At 41.7% G+C, this 24,174-nt stretch overlaps 1 protein-coding gene, 1 long non-coding RNA gene and 1 pseudogene across 2 annotated transcripts in view; all 3 read left to right on the top strand.

Annotated features, from left to right (window-relative positions):
* LOC129459381 (zinc finger protein 676-like) overlaps positions 1-24,174 on the top strand; it is a 375,112-nt gene that overhangs the window by 48,253 nt on the left and 302,685 nt on the right. The window lies entirely within an intron of this gene.
* LOC129459420 (large ribosomal subunit protein eL34-like) lies at positions 7,937-8,293 on the top strand (annotated as a pseudogene).
* LOC129459437 (uncharacterized) lies at positions 17,444-19,647 on the top strand. The gene is made up of 3 exons (XR_008649980.2): positions 17,444-17,571; positions 18,341-18,444; positions 19,470-19,647. It is a non-coding gene; the product is annotated as an uncharacterized lncRNA (long non-coding RNA).

Raw genomic sequence — 24,174 nt, 5'->3', positions numbered from 1 at the left:
GATCTCAGCTCACTGCAGCCTCCACCTCCTGGGTTCAAGCAATTCTGCATCAGCCTCCCAAGTAGCTAGGATTACAGGTGGTTACCCCCACACCCGGCTAATTTTTGTATTTTCAGTAGAAACGGGGTTTCACCATGTTGTTCAGGCTGGTCTCAAACTCCTGACTTCAGGTGTTCCACCTGCCTCGGCTTCCCAAATTGCTGGGATTACAGGCATGAGCCACTGTGCCCAGCTCATTATTTTTCATATAGAAGTCTGTACTTCAATAAAAGAAGCCATGAATTTCAAGTTAACATGCTCACACATATATATTCTACCTAGAAAGCTACTGCTGTGTTTACAATAAAGGTGTAATATTTCTGATCTTTGGGCTGCTGTGTTTCTATGAAATAAGAAGGCAGCAGGTAAAGCAGAGTCAACCATGACTTTCTAGTTTCAACAGCCCCAGCTCTGAAATTTAATGTTATGTCAACTGGAAATAATGACAGTATTTCAAAACTGAAAAAATTGATAACTTTATATTGTTAGTTATTTACATTTCATAAAAACTAGCTTCTGCATTGTTATATGTTAAACAACTTAAAAATGCAGATACCTAAAAGTTTCATCTGGATGATAGTATTAATATTTTAATAGCTTTTAATTGTGAATCAAATTTGCTTCTTTGTGTTTACTGGAAAGCAGTTATTTATCTTCTACGTGTAAATAAAGGAAATGCTTTCCGTAATCCTAGTCATACAGATCTCCTAAAATTAGCACCATGTTTAGATTTGAGTAAAATTCATAGGCCTGTAAGTAATGTAAAGTTAATATTTCTTTCTAATAAAAGTGAAATAGCAATAGAAGTAAGTTGTTAAAATGAATTTAAAAAGCTTCACGTATTTATTAAATAACATTTAATGCCACATTATAAGTGACTAATCAGTAATTTCAACCTATTTTATTCACTGAGAAGACAATATTCTTAAATTATTCAATCAAAAAAGTTATACTCTTTCTGAAACTTTCAGAAACTGTAGATCACTCAATATATAATAATGTACATGGATACCACAAATTATATAATAATAGGCTCATTCTTGCTTTTAATATAAAAATTCAATATATTTCAAAAGTAAAATTGGTGGCTCCTAGAAATCATGAGAGGAAAACCATTGTTAGTATCTATTTACCAAAGTGTGTTAAGCTTAGCAATGAGTAATTTTTTTTTCTTTTTTTCTTTCATTTTTTTTTTTTTTGAAATGGAGTCTCGCTTTGTTTCCCAGGCTGGAGTGCAGTGGTGGTATCTCAGCTCAGTGCAGTCTCCACCTCCTGGACTCAAGCAATTCTCCTGCCTCCGCCTCCTGGGTAGCTGGGATTACAGGCACCCGCCACCACGCCCAGCTAATTTTTTGTATTTTTAGTAGATGGGGTTTTACCATGTTGGCCAGGCTGGTCTCAAACTCCTGACCTCAAGTGATCTGTCTGCCTCTGCCTCCCAAAATGCTGGGATTACAGGTGTGAGCCACTGTGACTGGCCAGTAATGAGTATTTTAAACCAAAAATTGATTTGTAAATACTATCTATGGGTAAAAAGAAGTGGTTTTTAAATTCCTATGTATTTCTATTAAATTTAATATTTAAAGCCAAAATATTAGGTTAAGAATAAAAAACATTGGTTGAGATGGGGTTGAGCATAATGGTTAAAATTGAAACTCAGTGTTTGGTTGTTCCTGATTGCATCCCAGTTCAGCCACTTACTGGTTGTATGACCTAAACACAGTTTCTTGCCTCTCTGTGCATGACTCTTCAGCTGTACGGTGAGGATAATAGTGCCTAAATCCTAGGGTTTTGGTAAAATTAAAGCAGTTAATGCAAATAAAGGAGCCATAAAAATGCCCAGCACATAGCTAGTGTACAGGAAATTTATTAGCTCTTATTTGTTGATTCTGTTAGATTATGACAAATGTTAAGCCTGAAAACAAGATGGCCGTACCACTGGCTTGTAACCCATGTTCATTCTAATTCTTCCATCTGGGGCTATAATAGTAGTTGAATGTTTCTAACACTATCCTTGGCAAATTCCCATATATTCACATACAGCAAACACTAGATATACAACCACTTAAATGCTCAGTGTCAGTTTTATAATTAGAGAATGAAGCAAATTGTTCCATTACTTGTTTAATAAACTTGTGATTTATGTTTATTTGGTTAAATTTATTTATTTATTTATTCATTTATTTATTTAGAGACAGAGTCTTGCCCTGTCACCCAGGCTGGAATGCAGTGGTGTGATCTTGACACACTGCAACCTCCACCTCCCAGTTTCAAGCAATTCTCCTGCCTCTGCCTCCCGAGTAGCTGGGATTACAGGCGCCCGCCAACACACCTGGCTAATTTTTATATTTTTAGTAGAGACAGCGTTTCACCTTGTTAGCCAGGCTGGTCTCAAACTCCTGACCTCAGGCTATCCACCCACCTCGGCTTCCCAAAGTGCTGCGATTACAGATGTGAGCCACTGCACCCAGCCTAAATGTATTTAAAATATATATATTTAAATAACTTTTTTTCTCTAACAAGTGAAAAAAATTATTTACAAATTTAGAGAGGTTTTACTCCAAACAGTTGTTTAGAGTCTGTCTTTTAAGGTATTATATTATTTTGAACATTAAAAATCAACATACTTTATTTGAGTGTTGGTTCAGACTATTCATAGTTTTAAAAGTTTACTAACTTACATCACTAACTGAGCAAGCCATTGAAATAAAATATGTATATGTTTTCTGAAATTTTAAGATGAACGAACACTTTTTTCTCTGCTGCAATTTCTTAAAGTTTCTCTCATTTAAAAAAACCCAATATTAATAGTATTTTTGATTGGCAAATCAGAGTTGTATAATTTATGGGATAAAATGTGATGTTTCAATATATGCATATATATAATATAATTCGAGTTTAATAACATATCAACTTGCTTACCAATCATTTTTTTGTGGTGATACATTTGAAATTTAGTTATTTTGAAATACAGTGCTTGACCAGGCGCCGTGGCTCATGCCTGTAATCCCAGCACTTCGAGAGGCTGAGGGGGGCAGGCGGATCACCTGAGGTTGGGAGTTCAAGACTCAGCCTGACCAACATGGAGAAACCCCATCTCTACTAAAAATACAAAATTAGCCAGGCATGGTGACGCATACCTGTAATTCCAGCTACTCGGGAAGCTACAGCAGAAGAATCGATTGAACCCAGGAGGTGGAGGTTACGGTGAGCCGAGATCGTGCCATTGCACTCCAGCCTGGGCAACAAGAGCGAAACTCCATCCAAAAAAAAAGAAAGAAAAAGAAAGAAAGAAAAGGAAGGAAGGAAGGAAGGGGGAGGGAAAGAAAAGAGAAAGAAAGAAAGAAAGAAAGAAAGAAAGAAAGAAAGAAAGAAAGAGAAAGAAAGAAAAGGAAGGAAGGAAGGAAGGAAGGGGGAGGGAAAGAAAAAAAGAAAAGAAAGAAAGAAAGAAAGAAAGAAAGAAAGAAAGAAAGAAAGAAAGAAAGAAAGAGAAAGAAAGAAAGAAAGAAGAAAGAAAGAAAGAAAGGAAGAAAGAGAAAGAAAGAAAGGGAAGAAAGAAAGAGACAGAGAGAAAGAAAGAAAAAGAAAGAAAGGTATAGTTTACTGTCATCATCCTGCTGTGCAATAGATCTGGAAATCTACTTATCCTTTCTATTTAAAACCTTGTACCCTTTGATCAACAACTTCCTATTTCCTTCCCACCACACCCAGCTTCCAGTAACCATTATTCCACTTTCTACTTTTTTGAGTTAGAATTTATTAAATTCTAGATGTAAATGAGATCATGCAGTATTTGTCTTTTTGTGTCAGTCTTATTTCAGCTAGCATAATGTCTTCCAAATTTATCTATATTGTTTTAAAGGGCTGGATTTATCCCTTTTTATGGCTGAATAGTATTCCATTGTGTATTTATACTTTTTTTTTTTTTTTGAGACTCACTCTGTCACACAGGCTGGAGTGCAGTGGCATGATCTCGGCTCACTGCAACCTCTGCCTCCCAGGTTCAAGTGATTCTCCTGCCTCAACATCCCAAGTAGCTGGGACTACAGGTGCCCACCACCACGCCCAGCTAATTTTTCTATTTTTTAGTAGAAACATGGTTTCCCCATTTTGGCCAGGCTGGTCTTGAACTCCTGACCTCAGATGATCCACCCACCTTGACCTCCCAAAGTGCTGGCATTACAGGCGTGAGCCACTGCACCTAGCCTAACAATCACTTTTAATAAAATTTAGCACATTGAATAATTGAATACATTTTCATTGTTATATATGTGTGTAAATGTATAAAATGGTACATGAAAAAGAAATAAGCCAGAAAAAAAGATGTTAATATTTGTAATAAAATGGGAAGGTAGTTAATTATTATTTGCAAATGATATCTTTGTTTACTTAGATAACAAAAGAAATTACAAGACTACTTTAATAGTCTATTCAGGTGGGTAGGCAAAATTCTAAGATGATCACCAGGATTCCCAATCTGTTGCACACCTGCTGTGTAATCCTCTCCTTTGGCGTGTAAAAAAAACGTGACTTACTGTGGTGGAAAATCACTCATGAAATTAGGCTGCTAATATGTTCTGTTCATCAAAAGGAAGATTATCCTGATTGGGTTAAACTTAATCAGAGGTGCTTTTATGAGAAAGAGACGCATCGTAGAAAAACTCCCCTGCTGGCCTGGAAGTGAGTGACTTCTAGGTGGAACATGTAAACTGCTTATGGTGACCACATGGAAGAAAATATATTTGTATATTATCATCATTCCTGCCTCCCACATGTTGCTTCCGGTAGGGAGGAAGGGAGGACCTCATGACAGAGATAAAAAGGGGATATCCTTCATTCAAGAAATAATCACCTCTCATCTGGGATAGCTTAAGATAAAGAGAGGAGACCACAACATGAGCAAATCAATGGGAGGAAAAGGGCAACCTGGCTGAAAGGGCTCACTGGCATGTTGGAGCTGCATTTGCTAATTTGTAGTGAATGATCAGCCTCTGGGATAGCAATAGTCAGCCAAGGAGGCTGAACTCATTTTTATTCTCATTAAATCAGCATATCTGCACCATTCTGGTGGCCCAGTGTTACACTACCCATTACAAAAATAACATGGAGACCAGTGGGTAACTTCCTAGAATTGAGCTTATCATGAGAAAGCATATCTTATTTGTTTTCACAATTGAAAAACCTTGAAAATATAATGAATTTATTAATAATGAACTCATTTTAGAGGATTCTATGCTGTCATATAATATTAAACTTTAAACACTTTAATATTAATTGTTTAATACAATTTCCCCTGAGTGACTCAGGGTGAATACTGGGAACTGATAATGCTGTGTTCAAAGTAATTACTAGGAACATGATTAACACATTTCTTTGATATTATAAAAACTTCATGACCGGTCAGGCGCAGTGGCTCACGCCTGTAATCCTAGCACTTTGGGAGGCCTAGGTGGGCAGATCTTTAATATTAATATGTCTTGAATGCATAATCAGTATGCATATAGTTTCTCTTAGATTAACATGATAAAAGTAACAATTAGAAAAAACATTTGAGCCAGGCGCGATGGCTCACGCTTGTAATCCCAGCACTTTGGGAGGCCAAGGTGGGCTGATCACGAGGTCAAGAGATAGAGACCATCCTGGCGAACATGGTGAAACCCAGTCTCTACTAAAAAAAAAAATACAAAAGTTAGCCGGGCGGTGATGGCGCATGCCTGTAGTCCCAGCTACTCGGGAGGCTGAGGCAGGAGAATGGCGTGAACCCGGGAGGCGGAGCTTGCAGTGATCCCAGCACTTTGGGAGGCCTAGGCAGGCAGATCATGAGGTCAAGAGATGGAGACCATCCTGGCCAACAAGGTGTAACCCCGTCTCTACTAAAAATAGAAAAATTAGCTGGGCATGGTGGTGCTTGCCTGTAGTCCCAGCTACTTGGGAGGCTGAGGCAGGAGAATCACTTGAACCCGGGAAGCAGAGTTTGCAGTGAGCCGAGATTGCGTCACTGCACTCCAGCCTGGCGACAGAGCCAGACACCATCTCAGAAAAAAAAAAAAAAAAAACATCTTATTCTGACTCACAAAGGCTTTTAGTAAAAGATTGCTTATAGTACTCAATTTGGATTCATAAAAATTTCAATATTCCAGGTAAATCATTGGCACTTAAATGTCAACCAAATTTCATAAAACGTATTTCAATGAGATAGAGTCTTTTTAGCTAAGAATTTTATTTTATTCGCAAATGTAGAGAAAAACAGAAAACCAGTATTTTGAGCCAAATAACAGTGTTTGGCGTGAGAGCACCACCCAAACAAGTGCTCTTCATCATCGTCATTAACATAGCAATGGCACCACATGCTGGCCTGTTTCCACTGATATAAAGTGGAAACGGCATTGAAATAGTGAACGAGGGTGATATAAATGGAATATTTATATAAAATACAGTTTTTAATAAAAAGCATTTGATGTTGTACAACTATAGATGAAATTATTAGTATGATGCCATAATATTTTTACTTCTGTTGACAGGATAACTTAATTCACAATATTCTTATTTCAAATAATATTACTTTTTTTGCTGTATATTTGCTAGCTTTTGGTCAAATATTACTGGAACTCAATAGAAATCAATAAAATTCATCTTTATTTTACCACAAGCATTTTATTATTGATGCATATGCTTATTTTGCTTAAAATCCATTAGCTTTTGATGAAAGATATATGCTTTTCTTTCAGTGTGTTGTTTATTGCTGAGAAGTGGCTGTCCTGCCAGGAAACTGCTATTCTCAGCCCTGTCCACACTGACTAATAGTGAGTGGAAGTGAAGTGTGAATAAGAACCAAATGTGTCTTCTCTGCATCTATTTTTTCATCCATTGGCTGAAGAAAGAGAAGGACGCAGAAAGAAGATGAAAGAAGATATGATCCCTGAAAGATCATATAGAAGTCTTCTTAAGGAGAAAAAAATTATGTGACCATAAAATATATTATTTTCCTAAGCCTCTGAAATTTTAGTATACAACTTGCATTGCTTTAATGAATATATTATTCCTCCTGTTTTGATGCTTCAGGATATGACACAATTCCCTGGTGAACCAAAACTGAGAAAAGAATAACTTATTTATTAAAGTAAGAGATATAGGAAAGACCCATTACCTTTGACCAATATCTCCACCGACAGCCAATCATCATTCTATTCTCTGTTTCTATGAGTTAAATTTTTTATTTTTTTTTTTCAAGACGGAGTTTTGCTCTGGTCACCCAGGCTGGAGTGCAATGGGGTGATCTCAGCTCACGACAACCTCCACCTCCTGGATTCAAGCTATTCTCCTGCCTCAGCCTCCCGAGTGAGTAGCTGGGATTACAGTCATGCATGACCACGCCTGGCTAATTTTGTATTTTTAGAAGAGATGGGGTTTCTCCATGTTGGTCAGGCTTGTCTCGAACCCCCAACCTCAGGTGATCTGCCTGCCTTGGCTTCCCAAAGTGCTGGGATTACAGTCGTGAGCCAACATGCCCGGCCTTTTTTTGCAGGGGGGCGGGGCGGGGGGACGGAGTTTGGCTCTGTTGCCCAGGCTGGAGTGCAATTGAGCGATCTCAGCTCACCACAACCTCCGCCTCCCTGGTTCAAGGGATTCTCCTGCCTCAGCCTCCCAAGTAGCTGGAACTACAGGCGCCCACCACCCCGCCCAGCTAATTTTTGTATTTTTAGTAGAGATGGATTTTCACCATGTTGGCGAGACTGTTCTTGAACTCCTGACCTCAGGCGATCCACCCACCTCAGCCTCCCAAAGTGCTGGGATTACAGTTGAGCCACTGCGCCTGGCCGAATTAGAATTTTTTTCTACTTTACAGAGAAATGAGATCATGTGTCTCTTCCGGTGACGTTGTCTGCAGGCACTCAGAATGGTCCAGTGTTTGACATACTACCGACGTAGGCTTTCCTACAATACAGCGTCTAACAAAACTAGGCTGTCCTGAACCCCTGGTAATAGAAATGTTTACCTTTATACCAAGAAGGTTGGGAAAGCACCAACATCTGCTTGTGGCGTGTGCCCAGGCAGACTTCGAGGGGTTCGTGCTGTAAGACCTAAAGCTCTTATGAAATTGTCAAAAAGAAAGAAACATGTCAGCAGGGCCTATGGTGGTTCCATGTGTGCTAAATGTGTTCGTGGCAGGATCAAGCGTGCTTTCCTTATCGAGGAGCAGAAAATCGTTGTGAAAGTGTTGAAGGCACAAGTACAGAGTCAGAAAGCTAAATAAAATTGAAACTTTTTTGAGAAAAAAAAAAAGAAACGAGATCATGTGGTATGTTTTTGTTTTCCTTTTTTCTTTGTGCCGGCTCTTTTTACTTAGCCTAATGTCCTCCAGATTCATCAATGTTGTTGCAGATAACAAGATTTCTTTATTTTTAAGGGCTGAATAGCAGTCCGTTGTGTAAATACATGAAATTTTCTTCATCCATTCACCTGTTGATGGACACTTAGGTTGATTATCTTAGCTATTGTGAGTAACCTACTTCCTTCCCTCTCTTTCATTTGTTTTTATATCTTTTTTCTTTTTTATTTCTAAAAGTATTTTAATTTAAAATACAAATTATGACTTAAATTTTTCTGCCTTTTGGATAATATTTTGGCTAATTTTAAAAATTAAATTTTTAAAAAAGTTCTTGGGGGCCGGGCATGGTAGCTCACACCTGTAATCCAGCACTTTGGGAGGCTGAGGCGGGTGTTTCACGAGGTCGGGAGATTGAGACCATCTTCGCTAACATGGTGAAACCCTGTCTCTACTAAAAATACAGAAAATTAGCCGGGCGTGGTAGCATGCGCCTGTAGTCCCAGCTACTAGGGAGGCTGAGGCAGGAGAATCGCTTGAACCCGGGAGGTGGAGTTTGCAGTGAACCGAGATCGCGCCACTGCACTCCAGCTTGGGCGACAGAGTGAGACTCCATCTCAAAAAAAAAAAAACTTTCTTGGATCAAGGCCATTACTTCATTATTAACATAATTTGAGACAAAATAGCAATAAAAATCAACACTGATTAGTGAAACAACAATTATCTAGCCCCTGGTAATCATTTCCTCTCTCACCCAACATGAAAGCTGCATCTTTTTGTCATCTCTCCCAGTGTGAGAAAGAAGTTTCTGATTAAATTGGCATAAAATTTTGTAAGATTTTACTCTTATGGTGTGAAAATTAAACTGCTCTATTAATAGAAAAGTTTACCTTTTGAGAAGTATAATTTTACTCTAGTCTATGTAAATTCTTCACAAAATCCTGATAGAATGCACTTAAATTTTTTGAAAATTAAAAATGCTTAAACATTTTTTATACAAACTAAAACAAAATAATTTTAGAGTCTTAGAGAACGTCTTTCAAATGCTTTAAGTTACCTTCCTCTAGCTGTGTGCCCAGGATAATTTATTTTACATTTCTGAAGCTTCAATCTTCATTATTAATAATAAATACTATCTCACTCAGGGCTGTTTTAATTAACACATGGTAGCTATAAGTATTTTTCACTGAAAGTCTTGTCTAAATATTATAGTAAATATTTAAGAATAAATATTCATATTTCAAAGATATTATGTAAGTTGCTATATTTTGTCATGTTTATTGTATTTATCCTTTCTAGAAAATGCCAAAGTAAGAATTTTTTTTATTTTCTCTGGAATAAAAGACTAAGGGTTTCTACATTGTGACTGCGCTAATATTTGCATAGGGTTTTGACTGTTACTGTTGAATTTAGGTTAAATTTCAAATCCACTGTTGTTTAGCTTGTGTGGTTTCTGGTTCATTTGGGGAACCAAATATATTAGACGTGAACTGTTTGGGGTAACTTGACATCATTTCTGCTGTCTTTCTGCTATTGCATCTGGGGCTTTAGAAATTACTAGGATTCAAATAAAGTTGGTTTGGAATCAAGCAATAGAAAATTCCCCAAAATACTGAGGGAAATAGCTACTGAATAATGCCTTTCAGTGAAATTTATACATGAAACAGAGTTTAATGAAATTCATAGAATTATTGCAAGTTTTCTAAATTTAGACACTGACTGCAAACAACATATTAGGCACTTGTAGTTTGTCTATAGCATCTGTAGCTTGGGGAAGCTGACATTACAGAAAAGCATATTGCTGCTGTAATAAGATTTGGAACAAAAACTTACGTGCTTGTTAACATTCCACCTTAGTAATCCTTAGATACTTGTCATTCTGGGTCAATATTTTTGGCGCAACTGTTTATGATTTCAGAGATTCTATCTCACCAATTTCAAGCCATGGTGTTTTCAGCTCTTAATGTTTACTTGTACACAGTGAGCTTCATAGTTACATCATATTGGAGTCTCCCAGGCAATCCCTGAGCCTCAGAGCTGCCCATCCTACCTCATCCTTTTTTGCTTCACATGCTGTTATTGAGTCCCTTTCACTCCATATTTGAGCCTTAATGAGGCTTCCATTTAAGGAAACCGGAGGAATGGGTTGCCCGTATATGTTGAGTTGAGAATCAGGATTCTCTTGAGTATAAAGACTTCACAGCTGGACGCGGTGACTCACATCTGTAATCCCAGCACTTTGGGAGGCCGAGGCAGGTGGATTAGGAGGTCAGGAGTTTGACACCAGCCTGACCAACATGGTGAAACCCGTCTCTACTAAAAATACAAAAATTAGCCGGGCATGGTGGTGTGCACCTGTAGTCCCAGCTGCTTGGGAGGCTGAGGCAGAGGTTGCAGTGAGCCAAGATCACTGCCACTGCACTCCAGCCTGGGCTACAGAGCGAGACTGTCTCAAAATAAATTAAAAATAAATAAGTAAATAAAAAGACTTCACATTTATCATTCATAGTACAAAGCAGTATTTTTTTTTTTTTAATATGGGGTCTCACTCTGTTACCCAGGCTGGAGTGCAGTGGCGAGATCTCGGCTCACTGCAACCTCCACCTCCTGGGTTCAAGTGATTCTCCTGACTCAGCCTCCTGAGTCGCTGAGACTACAGGCACAAGCCACCACACATGACTAATTTTTGCATTTTTAGTAGAGATGGGTTTCACTATGTTGGCCAGGCTGGTCTTGAACTCTTGACCTCGTAATCTGCCCACCTCAGCCTCCCAAAGTGCTGGGATTACAGACATGAGCCACCATGCCCAGCTACAAAGCAGTGTTTTTAAGATGTGAACATGCTTTACTCAAATTAAATATAAATGATTTTATCAGTATTCCAGTGTAGTGAAAATAATTGTATGAAGTTCACCAAATGTTCTGCTTCAGACTTTTTTGAAACAGAGATCAATATGTATGCAATGGTGGATGTTAGTTTTTTTGGTGTCGGTTTTCATTTGTTTTCATTTTTAAAGATCTTTTCCTACTTTATGCTGATGTTTAGCTACACAAACCTTATCAAAAGTTATACTTTACCACACTTTTTACCAAAATTTCAAATATTTAAATATTGAAAGTGATATTCTTGATTACCATTTTTTATGTGATGTAGTCTGCATTTATTAGTACTACATTGCATTTTTTTACGTGGCGCAAGGTTACAAAAATGCCTTCCAGTTGATTTCTTAGGTAACAGTAGAATCTGTTTTCTTAGACAATAACATGAGGATTCTTTGTATACTACCTTTGGAGGTTCTAAAAGCAACTGGTTAAATGTACTGAAATCTGTCCTTATTAATGGAAATTTAATTCAAAGACTATGCAAAGAAAAGTCATACAGGCACCCTGAAAGTAAATTGGAATTTGGCACCTGACACTGATTAACAGGTTCAGCAGATTAGAGTAGACCTAAGTCCCTTTAAACAACATTAAAGACATTTTTTTTTTTTTTTTTTTTGAGACAGAGTCTTGCTCTGTCACCCAGCCTGGAGTCCAGTGGCACAATCTCAGCTCACTGCAACCTCCACGTCCTGAGTTCAAGCAATTCTTGTGCCTCAGACTCTCGAGTAGCTGGGATTACAGGTGCATGCTACCATGCCTGGCTAATTTTTTGTATTTTTAGTAGAGTCAGGGTTCCACCATGTTGGCCAGGCTGGTCTTGAACTCCTGACCTCAAGTGATCTGCCTGCCTTGGCCTCCCAAAGTGCTGGGATTACAGGCGGGAGCCACCAGGCTCAGCCCAAAATTTTTAAATTAAAAATATCTTCAGCAATTTTAAATAGGCCTGAGATTTGAAAGAAAAGTTGTTTACTCATCATTAATTGATATTAGGTTAAACTAGAACATTTTGAACATACTGTACAAAAAATTAAATAAAATTAGTCAACTTTCCCCAGACTTAATCTGATTAAAATGGGACATCTGGGTATTTAAAAACACGAGATTAGGCCAGGCGCAGTGGCTCACGCCTATAATCCCAGCACTTTGGTCTACAATGTGACTTCATATAATACACTACAATTTATTTATTCAACTGTTCATGAACATTTTGGTAATTTTCCAGATTTTTCAGTGCTTCTATAGACCGTCCTGTGCTTTATTTATTTTTAGTTTTATTTTTTGAGATGGAGTTTCACTCTCGTTACCCAGGCTGGATTGCACTGGCATGATTTCGGCTCACTCCAATTTGCAATTTTTTTGTTTTATTTTTTGAGATGGAGTCTTGCCCTGTTGCCCAGGCTGGAGTGCAATGGCATGGTCTTGGCTCACTGCAACCTTTGCCTTCTGGTTTCAAGTGATTCTCCTGCCTCAGCCTCCCAAATAGCTGGGATTACAGGTGCCTGCCAACACGCCTGGCTAATTTTTTGTATCTTTAGTAGAGACAGGGTTTCTCCATGTTGGCCAGGCTGGTCTCAAACTCCTGACCTCATGATCCACCCACCTTGGCCTCCCAAAGTGCTGGGATTACAGGTGTGAGCCACTGCACCCAGCCTCTGCAATTTTTAATTAAATAAATTTTATTTGACTTTGAAGAATCTATTTATATTTATTTATTTATTTATTTATTTATTTTATTTTTTTTTTGAGATGGAGTCTCACTCTGTCCCCCAGGCTGGAGTGCAATGGTGTGATCTCGGCTCACTGCAACCTCTGCCTCCTGGGTTTAAGCAATTCTCCTGCCTCAGCCTCCGAAGTAGCTGGGATTACAGGCACATGCCACCATCCTCAGCTAATTTTGTGTATATTTAGTAGAGACGGGGGTTTCACCATGGCGGCCAGTCTGGTCTCGAACTCCCGACCTCGTGATCTGCCAACTGGGCCTCCCAAAGTGCCCGGATTCCAGGTGTGAGCCACTGCACCTGGCCTAAAGCATTCATTTTCTTAAAAATAACTGTGGTAAAATTGATTTGTTTATCCTTCTCTGAACATTTTTTTCCACATCTCTGTTTCTTTACACATAAGATTTATCTGCCAAAATTTTTTTCTTATTTTGACCATTCGCAGTGAGGGCCATTTCACCCCAGGAGATACTGTAACCAAGCAGGTACGATTTCAGCACGGTCTTGAAGAAGGCAGGCCTTGGCTGACCAGGTGAGCTCTAAGCAATTGTGAATAACTACCTTTGAAATATGTATAATTTATAGTTTTTATTTATACACCATAAACATTAAGCTATAATATTTACAATATTATTTTCTGTTTTGAGGTCTACAACTATATCTACATAACACCAATGACAATATTTTAATAAACAGGAGGAATATATACATAGCTTTACAAAAAAAAGCCTGATACCTTTCCATCTGTATAAGATACTGTAGAATCAATTTCCAAAGCTCAAAGAACTAAAACACACACACACACACACACACACACACACACACACACAAAACATCCTAATGCAAGATTCAACATTTCTTCTCTTTGCTGGGTCCAGGTATGAGAGTCATCACCGTGTCTGTGAGCTGAGTCCAGAAATAAGGCATCCACCTGTGGTAAGATCCACATATAAAAGTCACAATACAAACTGAGCTATATCCACAAGTGAGACTCCGAACCTCAGCAGTGGGCTCCATCCATATGTGAGGGTGATAATCCTGTCAGCTGGGTGTGCATAGAAGAGTCACAAACTCAACTTTGTACTGGGCCCTGACGTGAAATTCAGTGAAACCTAACGGCTTTATATTATATGCATGAGTGTGGTAATATACTAAGAACTTTCTGCAAGCAGAAGACTCAGAACCTTCCCCATTGCCCTAAGCCCATCTGCAAGAATCAGCACCTCTTCTATTGGCTAAATCCAAGTATGAGAGTCATCACTGCACCTGTGAGCTTGGTCCAGAAATGAGTCATCATCTCACACATTGCTAAATTTACATATGACAGTCATAACTCTAACTGTGGACCACGTCCTCATGTGAGATTCAGGACCTCACCAGTGGGTTCTGTCCATGTGTGAAAGTGACAATTCTAATTGTCAGGTGGGCGTGCCTGTGGGATACACAATCTCACCTGTGTGTTGAGTCCTGTTACGACACTCTTCTGTGTCACTCAAGGATGTTATAGGATATGCATGAGTGTCATCATCTTCTGTGACATTACCACAAGTAGGAAACAGAAGACCTTACCTATTCCCCTAATTCTAGCCACGAGAGTCAAAATCTTTCCTATTGGTTGGGTCCGCATATGAAAGTCATCATCACACCCATGAACTAGGCCTAGGTATGTCACAATCCCACCTGTGGGAAGACCAGACGGGAGAGTCACATTGCTTGAATGTTGGTCTAGGACTATTTCAATAACCCCCTGTGTTCAGGGCGCTGCCAAGAAAGTCACATTACTTGAGTGCTGAGCTCAGCAATATGTCACAACCCCTCTGTGGGCAGGGCCTAGCCTAGAGAACCACATCACCTGGGTGCTGTGCAAAGCAATATTTCACAATTAACTCTGTTTACAGGGCTCAGGAAGGAGAGGAAAGTCACATCATGTAGGTTCTGGCCTATTGGATAGGTCACAATCCCTCCTTTGACAGAACTCAGGCAGCAGAGTCACATCATTTGTGTGTAGGGCCCAGTAATATTGTCAAAATCCTCACTGCAGTCAGGGCCCATGACGGAAGAAAGATTCATGTCACCTAGGTTCTGGTCAAGGAATATGTCACAATCCACCTGTGGACTCAGCTCAGGCCCCAGGGTCACATCTCCTGAGCACTAAATTCAGCAATATGTCACAGTGCCCTTTGTGGTACAAGCCAGAGCAGTTGTATCACATCACCTAGGTGCTATGCCCAGCAATATGTCACTATTTATTTTGTGGGCAAGGCCCAAGCAAAAGAAGAATTACATCATCTAGGTGATGAGCCCCATGATATATCACAGTGCCCCCTTTGTATAGGGTCCAAGCAGAAGTGAAAAGTCGCATCGTTGTGTCTTGGGCCTAGGAATACATCACAATGGCTTGTGTAAGCAGTGCTTAGGCCGAAGAGTCCCATTACCTAGGTGCTGGGCCCAGATATACGTGGAAATCTTCCTGTGGGCAGAGCACAAGCAGGTGAGGAAGGTCACATCACCTAGGTGGTAGGCCCAGAGATATGTTGCAATTTCCCCTTTAGGCCAGGCCAATGCAGAAGAGTCACATCACCTGGGAGATAGTCCCCACACTATATCACCTTGCCCCTTGTAGACAAGGCCCTGGTAGCTGAAAATCGCATTACCTAAGGGCTAGTCTCAGTGATATCTTACAATTCTCTTTTAGGACAGAGTCCAGACAGGAGAGGAGAGTTACATCACCTAGGTACTGAGCCCAGTGACATGTCACCATTCTCTTTTATGGCAGGGCCCAGGAGAGTCACATCACCAAGGTGCTGGGTTCAGTGATACGTCAGTATCTCCCCTATGGACAGGGCTCAAGCAGGAGAAAACACTGATATGGTTTGGCTTTGTCCCCACCCAAATCTCACCTAAATTTTAGCAATCCCCACATGTTAAGAGCAAGGACAGGTAAATATAATTGGATTATGGAGGTGGTTCTCTTATACTCTTCTTGGGCTAGTGAATAAGTCTTATGGGATCTCATGGTTTTATAAAGGGGAGTTCTCCTGCCCTTATGCCCGCCACCATGTAAGATGCCTTTTTGCTCTTCCTTTGTCTTTTACCAGGATTCTGAGGCCTCCTTAGCATGTGGAACTGGAGTCCATTAAACCTATTTCTTCTATAAATTACCCAGTCTTGAGTATGACTTTATTAGCAGTATGAGAACAGACTAATGTAGAAAGTCACATTTTTAGTTGATGGGCCCATTTATATATCACAATGCCCTGTGTGGGTCCACGCAGCAGAGTCAAGCCGCTTGAGTGCTGGGCCCAGCATTTTATAACAATCACAGCTGTGGGCGGCGCCTATTCAGAAGAGGACAGCCACTTCACCCAGGTGATGGTGCCAGAGATATGTCACAATGCCCCTTTTGGGCAAGGCCCAGGTAGTAGAGGAGAGTCACCTCACCTAGGTCTGGGGCCCAGTGATATTTTCTATTTTTCTGTATATAAGGCACAGGAAAAAAGTCACATCACATAGGTTCTGGGTTCAGTGATATGTCACAATCCTTCCTGTGGCCAACGCAGAGGCAGAAGGGTCAGCTCACCTACATGCCGGATACAGTAACATGTATACAGAAAGTTGTTTCATATCCTGGGCCTGTCACCAAGTGATGTGACTATCTTCATTTGCCTGATCCTAGCTCTCAGGGGAGAATGGAACATATCGCTTTGTTCAGTACTGAGCTGATGTGACTTCTCTTGTCTTCTGAGGTTTTCCTCACAGGGGAAATCGTGACATAAAGTTGGGCCCAACACCACGGTGATGTTACTCTTTTGCCTTGGCACTGTCTTCAGAAGGCATTGTGACATATTGCTGTTACCAGCACCAAGGTGAAGTGTGTCTTGTGTTTGGACCCTGCCCATAGAGTGCATTGTGACATATCTTTGGGCCCATCAACTATTTGATTTGACTATCTCCCCTTACCACACATCTTTGCCCGTAAGGGATATGGTGACATATATCTGGACCTGGCACCTGGGAAATGCGATGCTCCTCTCTTGCCTGAGCTATGTTCAGAAAAGAAAGGGTGATGTGTTGTTGTTTATCACCTAGGTGATGTGACCTAGCACATTACTGAGCGCAAAGGTGATGTGATATTTCTGCCTGTCCTTGCCAATAGAGGTAACTGGAATATATCTCTGAGCGCATAACTCAGATCATGTGAGTCTCCTTTTGTTTCTTGAGTCTGTCCACAGTGGAAATTATGACATATTGCCAGGCCTTGCACCCAGTTTTTGTGACTCTCCTGCTTATGTCCTTCTCACGTGGGACATTGTGACATATTTCTGAATCCAACACCAAGGTGATGTTACTCTCTTGCCTGGATTATTGTGACATCTCTCTGCACTCATCACACAGGTGATTTGACTTCTTTCTCCTGCCTGGTCCCTGCTCACAGAGAGCATTGTGACATATCACTTGGCTCAGCACCTACATCACGTGCCTCAACCATGCTTACTAGGGTGATTGTGAAATATAACTTGGTCTATCCCATAGGCTTTGTGACTTTCTTCTTCCTGAGCCCTACCACAGAAAGCATTGGGATATACCTCTGGGCCTCTTGCCTAGGTGAGGAGACTTTTCTGCTTAGATCCTCTTCTTAGGGGGTATTGTGATATATTGCTGGACCCAGCAACTAGATGATGATGATGTGATTCTCTTCCACTGCTTGGACTTTGCCCAAGAAGGAATTGTGATGTATCACGGAGCCAAGAACCTAGGTGTTGTGAATCTCCTCTTCTGCCGGGGCCCTGCGTACATTCTATGTTGTGACATACGGCTGGGGTCAAAACCTAGGTGATGCAACTCTTTGACCTGGGCCCTGCCAGCAGGGGTATTATGACATCTTTTTGTTCATCACTTAGGTGTTGTGACTCTTCTTCTGCCTGGGTCGTGACAAAAAAAGGGGATTGGGGCATGTCCCTTGACCGAGCACCTAGGTGATGTGACTGTCTTATTTGCCTGGGCTTTGCATATTTGGGGTATTGAGACATATGGCTGGGCCCTACATCAATGGGATTTAAGACTCCTGCCTTGGTCCTGCCAACAGAAAACCTTTTTACATATGCCTGAATCCATCACCTAGGATATGTGACTCTCCTCTTCTGCTGGCATTCTGCCCACAGGAAAGACTGGGACATATTGCTGGGCCCACCGTTGAGACGACGTGTCTTTCCTGCCTGGGTACTGCCCACAGGGAGCATTGTGACATATCACTGGGCCCAGCACCTAGGTGATGTGACTATGCATCATGTTCCCTGCTTTCAGGAAGGGGTGGTAAAGTGTCCCTGACTGAGCATGCAGGGATGTGACTCTTTTACCTGGTCCTTGTCCTCAGGGAAGATTGTGACATATGCCTTGCCCAGCTCCCAGGTGATATGACTCTCCTGCTCACTCTCTACCTATAGGTGGGATTACGACATATCTTGGCCCAGTTCACAGGTAGGATGCTGACCCTCTTTCCTCGAACCAGTCAAAATAAGATACTTTCATAGCTAGGCTTAGTGAAATGGGTAAGATCCTGGGTCTCCTCTGTGTATTAAAGTCATAGAGAACTACCACTTTCTTGTATCTTATATAAAGTCCTCCAGTGGTAGAGAGGATGTCATCACAGGGCCCAGGACACAAGTCAGATTGTGTTTCTCATACGCACACCCAGCCAACTGTTAGGATTGTCACCCTCACATCTAAACAGAGCCTACTGGTGAAATGCTGAATCTCACATGTAGACGCAGTCTGCAGTTAAAATTCTGACTGTCATAAGTGATCAGCTGGCCACAGCTGTACTGGTGACTCATTCCTAAATCCAGCTCATAGAGAGGTCAGGACTCTCCCATCTAGACTCGGCCAGTAGGAGAGATGTTCAGTCTCATACATGGAATTAGGGGCACAGGTACTATCGTGGGTGCATAACAGCATGAAGGTCTCAGAGCAGATGTTGACTCTCATACATAACATATGCAGCCCCTGAATGGTAGAGAGACTGTCCTCACAGAGCCCAGCAAACAGGTAAAATTGTGACATTCCTTTGCACAGGTGGCCAATAGTAAAGATTGTCATCTTTCCACATGAACACAGCCCACTGTTGAGGTTCTGAATCTCCCACCTGGAGGCAGTGGAAAGTTGGAGAATTAACTCTTTTACATGGATCTGGTCCCTAGATGGCTTGGTGAATCTCAGACCAAGATTCCCCACAGCTGTGAGGCTGTGACTGCACTAAGGGGAAACAGTCTTCAGAAGGAATTGAGTCTCTTTTGTACAGATCGTTTATTTTTGAGATTGTGACTCATATACTTAGACCAAACCAACAACTGGGACATGTGCGGGATTGTTAATCCTATCCCTGGACCTTCCTGTAGGTGTGATTCTGATGTATGCCTCTGCCCAGAATCTGAGTGATTTGACTCTCTTGCCTGAGTCTACCATCCAGTAGAGATTATGACATGTCATTTTTTTCCCGTACTTAGCTGATGTGATCTATTCTCCTGTCTTGGTTCCCTCCATAGAAGACATTATGATGTATTTACAGGCCCTGCACCCAGTTTATGTGATTTCTGCCTGTGGCCTGCCCACATTGGCTATTTTGACATATTGCACAGTCCAACACCCAGGTGATTTTACTCTTCTGCCTCGGCCCTTCCTACAGGGGACATTATTAAATATTTCTGTGCCCATTATCCGTGTGTCTGTGTGTGTGTGGTGTGTGTCTTAAGACAGAGTCTCGCTCTATCACCCAGGCTGCTGTGCAGTGGCATGACCTTGGCTCACTGCAACCTGCACCTCCCAGGTTCAAGCAATTATCATGCCTCAGCCTCCCAAGTAGCCAGGATTACAGGTGCCCACTATCACGCCTGACTAATTTTTGTATTTGTAGTGTAGACAGGGTTTCACCATGTTGGCCAGGCCGGTCTCGAACTCCTGACCTCTGGTGATCCCCCTGCCTTGGCCTCCCAAAGTGCTGGGATTACAGGCATGAGTGACTGCGCCTGGCCACATCCATGTGTTTTGACTCTCTTCTCCTACATGATTTCTGTTGATGGGGAGATTGAGACATGTCTCTGGCCTCAGCACCCAGCTGATGTGACTCGTCTCTTTTTCCTATATTTTGTGCACACAAAAGATAGTGACATATCACTAGGTCAAACAAGGTGATATTACTCTCTTGATTTGGTCCTGCTCTCAAAAGGCATTGTGACGTATTGATGAGCCCAGCACAAAAGTGATTTGAGTCTCATGCCTGGACTCTGCCTACAGGGGCACTGTGACATATCTCTGGGCTGATCTACTATTTGATGTGACTCTCCTTTTGTACCTGGGCTTTGCCTATAGAAGACATTGTGACATATCTCTGCACCCAGGTGACTTGACTTACCCCTTCTGCCTGGGCCGTACCTACAGGGAACATTGATGCATATCTGTGGCCCCAACATGTAGATGATGTGACTTTTTTCTTTTTTCTTGGACCCATCCACAGTAGGAATTGTGACATTTCGCTTGGCTTAGCATTTGTGTGGTGTGACTCTCCTCTCATACCTAGGCCCTGCCCACTGGGATGATTGTGGTATATATCTGGGTGCAGCCCCTAGGTTATGTGAAGCTCCTCTTTTCCATGATCCCTACTTATAGCATGCATTGTGAAATCTCTGGTCTACTCACCTCAGTTATGTGACTTTACTTTTAATATTTATTTATTTATTTATTTATTTATTTATTTATTTATTTATTTTTGAGACGGAGTCTTTCTCTGTCCCCCAGGCTGGAGTGCAGTGGCGCGATCTCGGCTCACTGCAAGCTCCGCCTCCCGGGTTCACGCCATTCTCCTGCCTCAGCCTCCCGAGTAGCTGGGACTACAGGCGCCCGCCACCACGCCCGGCTAATTTTTTTTTGTATTTTTAGTAGAGACGGGGTTTCACCGTGTTACCCAGGATGGTCTTGATCTCCTAACCTTGTGATCCGCCCGCCTCGGCCTCCCAAAGTGCTGGGATTACAGGCTTGAGCCACCGCGCCCGGCCTTATTTATTTATTTTTGAGAGGGAGTTTCACTCTTTTGCCCAGGCTGGAGTGCAGTGTTATGGTCTCGGCTCACCGCAATCTCCGCCTCCCCAGTTCAAGGGATTCTCCTGCCTCAGCCTTCAGAGTAGCTGGGATTACAGGCATGTGCCACCACACCCAGCTAATTTTGTATTTTTACTAGAGACAGCGTTTCTCCATGTTGGTCAGGCTGGTCTCAAACACCTGACCTCTGGTGACCTGCCCACCTGGCCTCCCAAAGTGCTGGGATTACAGGTGTGAGCCACCGTGCCCAGCCGTGACTTTCTTTTCTTTGCCCTTCCATCAGGGGGCATTTTGACATATTGCTGGGTTGATTATCTGGATGATGTGACTCTCCTCACCTGCCTGCATACCACCTGAAGGGGACATTGTGACATATCTTTGAACCAACTTTTTACATAATGTGCTTCTTCTCTGCTGCCAAAGACATGCCTAAAGAAAAGATTCTTTAGTCCCCTGTGACATATCTCTGGGCTCGGGACCCAAATGTCATGAATCTCCTGTCTGGGCTCTGCCTAGAGGAAATATTATAAGTTGCTGGGCCCTGAACACAAGTGATGTGACTCTTCTGCCTGGGCCTTTTCCATAGAGGGGATTGAGACATATTCCAGGTGAAGAATCAAGGTGATGTTCCTCTTATTTCTCAGCCTTTCCCTAAGGTAAGACTGTGACATATAACTTGGCCCAGCATACAGATGAGATTTTTACTCTTGTATGCAAACCCAGCCAAAAGTTACTATTGTCACTATAACACAGGAACAAAGACCACTGTTGAGGTCCTGAATCTTATGTGAACACAGCCAACAGTTGGAATTGGGACTGTCATATGTATATCTTGCCAGAAGTGAGATAGTGACTCTCTGGATTCAGCTCACAGGAATGGTGATGACTCATACTTGGACCCAGCTAATAAGAGAGATGTTGACTCTGGTAGCTGCTTTGGGGTCTGGGTCCTTTACTCGTAGGAAAGTAACAGAAGATTATGACACTCACATATGTTGTATAAAGCTCTTGGGAAATACTGTCATTGCAGGGCCCAGTCCACAGGTGTAATTGTGACTCTTTTATACACATCTAGTCAACAGTTTGAATTGCCATGCTCATACATAGACCGAGCCTACTGGTGATGTCCTAAATCTTACACAGGAACCCATTCCACCATTGAAATTGTGACTGTTATATATGGATCCAGCCACAGGTTGGATGGTGACAAATTTCTGTACCCAACTCACTTGCACAATGAACCTGGCCAATAGAAGATATTTTGACTCTTGTACCTAGGCTTAGGTCAACAGGTAAGGTTTTGGGTTTTCTACTTATATAAATGTCACAGAGGATTATCACACTCACTTATATTGCATAATGCCCCCAGGGTTGTAAAGAAAGTGCCATTACATAACTCAGCACAAAGTTGAGATTGTAACTCTCAGATGCACACTCAGCCAACAGTAGAGAATTGCCATTCATACACATGGACAGAACCCACTGGTGAGGTCCTGAATTTTACTCACAGATGCAATCCACAGTTGGAGTTTTTAATGTCATGTGTGCATCTAGCCACCGGTGGGATGGTGACTCATATCTGAACCTAATTAAGAGGCAGAGCAATGACTTTTATACCTGGACACAGCCAATATGAGAAATGTTGACTCTCATACCTGGGCATGGGGCAACAGGTAAAATCATGCATTTATACAGCACTAATGTCTCACAGGGGACTGGGAGTCTCACCCAAACAATATACAGCCCTCTGGTGGTACAGAGAGTGTCATAAGAGGACCCAGAACACAGCTGAGATTGTGATTCTCATATACACTTCCAGCCCACAGTAAAAATTGTCATCCTCCCACATGAATACAGACAACTGTTGAGATTCTGAATCTCACACCTGGACACAGTTGAAAGTTGGAATTATAATCTTTACATGTAGATTTTGTCTACAGGTAGATGGTATAACTGTAGGACCAGGATTCATTACACCTGTCAGGCTTTGACTCTGATACCAGTACACAGCCTACAGGTAAAATTGAGGGTCTCATGCATGAATCTAGTCCATCACTGAGATTGTGACTCATGTATTTAGATGCAACTCATGGGAGGTGTTGACTTTCCCACCTAAAGCTGGAACATATGTGGAATTGTGAATCTCATCCCTGGACCTTCTCACAAGTGTGATTGTGACATATACTTTTGCATAACACCTGAGTGATTTTACTTTCTTGCCTGGGCACAGCCCTCAGGGGAGATTGTGACATATACCTGGGTCAAGCACCTAGGTGATGTGACTTTCTTACTTGAGCCCTACCCGCAGAGGGTGTTGTGAAATATCACTGGGTCATCTGACTCTTATCATTAGCCTGGGCCCTGCCCACAAAGCCATTGTGAGATATCACTGAGCGAGCACCTCGGTGATGTGACCGTACTGCCTGGGCCCTGCCCACAGTAGGTATTGTGACATACCTCTGAACTCATTGCCTAGGTGATGTGACTTTTTTCTTTTGCCTGCATTCTGCCCCTTGAAAATGGACTGTGACGTACCACAGGCCCATGGACTTAGGTGATGATATAATTCTCCTCTTCTGCCTGGGTCATGGCAACAGGAGGCTGAATTATTTTAGCAAGCCCAGATTGCAGGTAATGTAAGCTTCTATCCTCGGCCCTGCCCACAGGAGGTATCGTGATTTATCTCTGTGGCCATAATTTAGGTGCTGTGACTGTTCTATTCTCTCTAAGCCATGCCAATGGAGGGGGAGTGAAACATATCTTTGGGACAGCACAAAGATAATGTGAAATTCCTGCTCGGGCCATGCCCATAGAAGGCATTGTGACATATCACAGGTCACAGTATGCAGGTAATTTAAGTCTCCTTCCTGGGCCCTGCCCACAGGGGATATTGTAACATACATTTAGCCCAGCACTTAAAATACGTGGCTCTCTTAGCTTGTTTCTTTTCCACAAGTGGCATTTTGACATATAAGTGTACCCAGTACACAGATGAGATTGTGACTCTTGTATGCTCATCCAGCCAACAGTTATGAGTGTCACTCTCACACATGGACAGAGACCTCTAGTGAGGTCCTGAGTCTTGTACATGGACACAGCCCACAGTTGGAATTTTGA

This window comes from Symphalangus syndactylus, chromosome 13 (assembly GCF_028878055.3).
Source record: "Symphalangus syndactylus isolate Jambi chromosome 13, NHGRI_mSymSyn1-v2.1_pri, whole genome shotgun sequence".
Taxonomy (NCBI): Eukaryota; Metazoa; Chordata; class Mammalia; order Primates; family Hylobatidae; genus Symphalangus; species Symphalangus syndactylus.
This window is presented reverse-complemented; position numbering and strand designations above follow the sequence as displayed.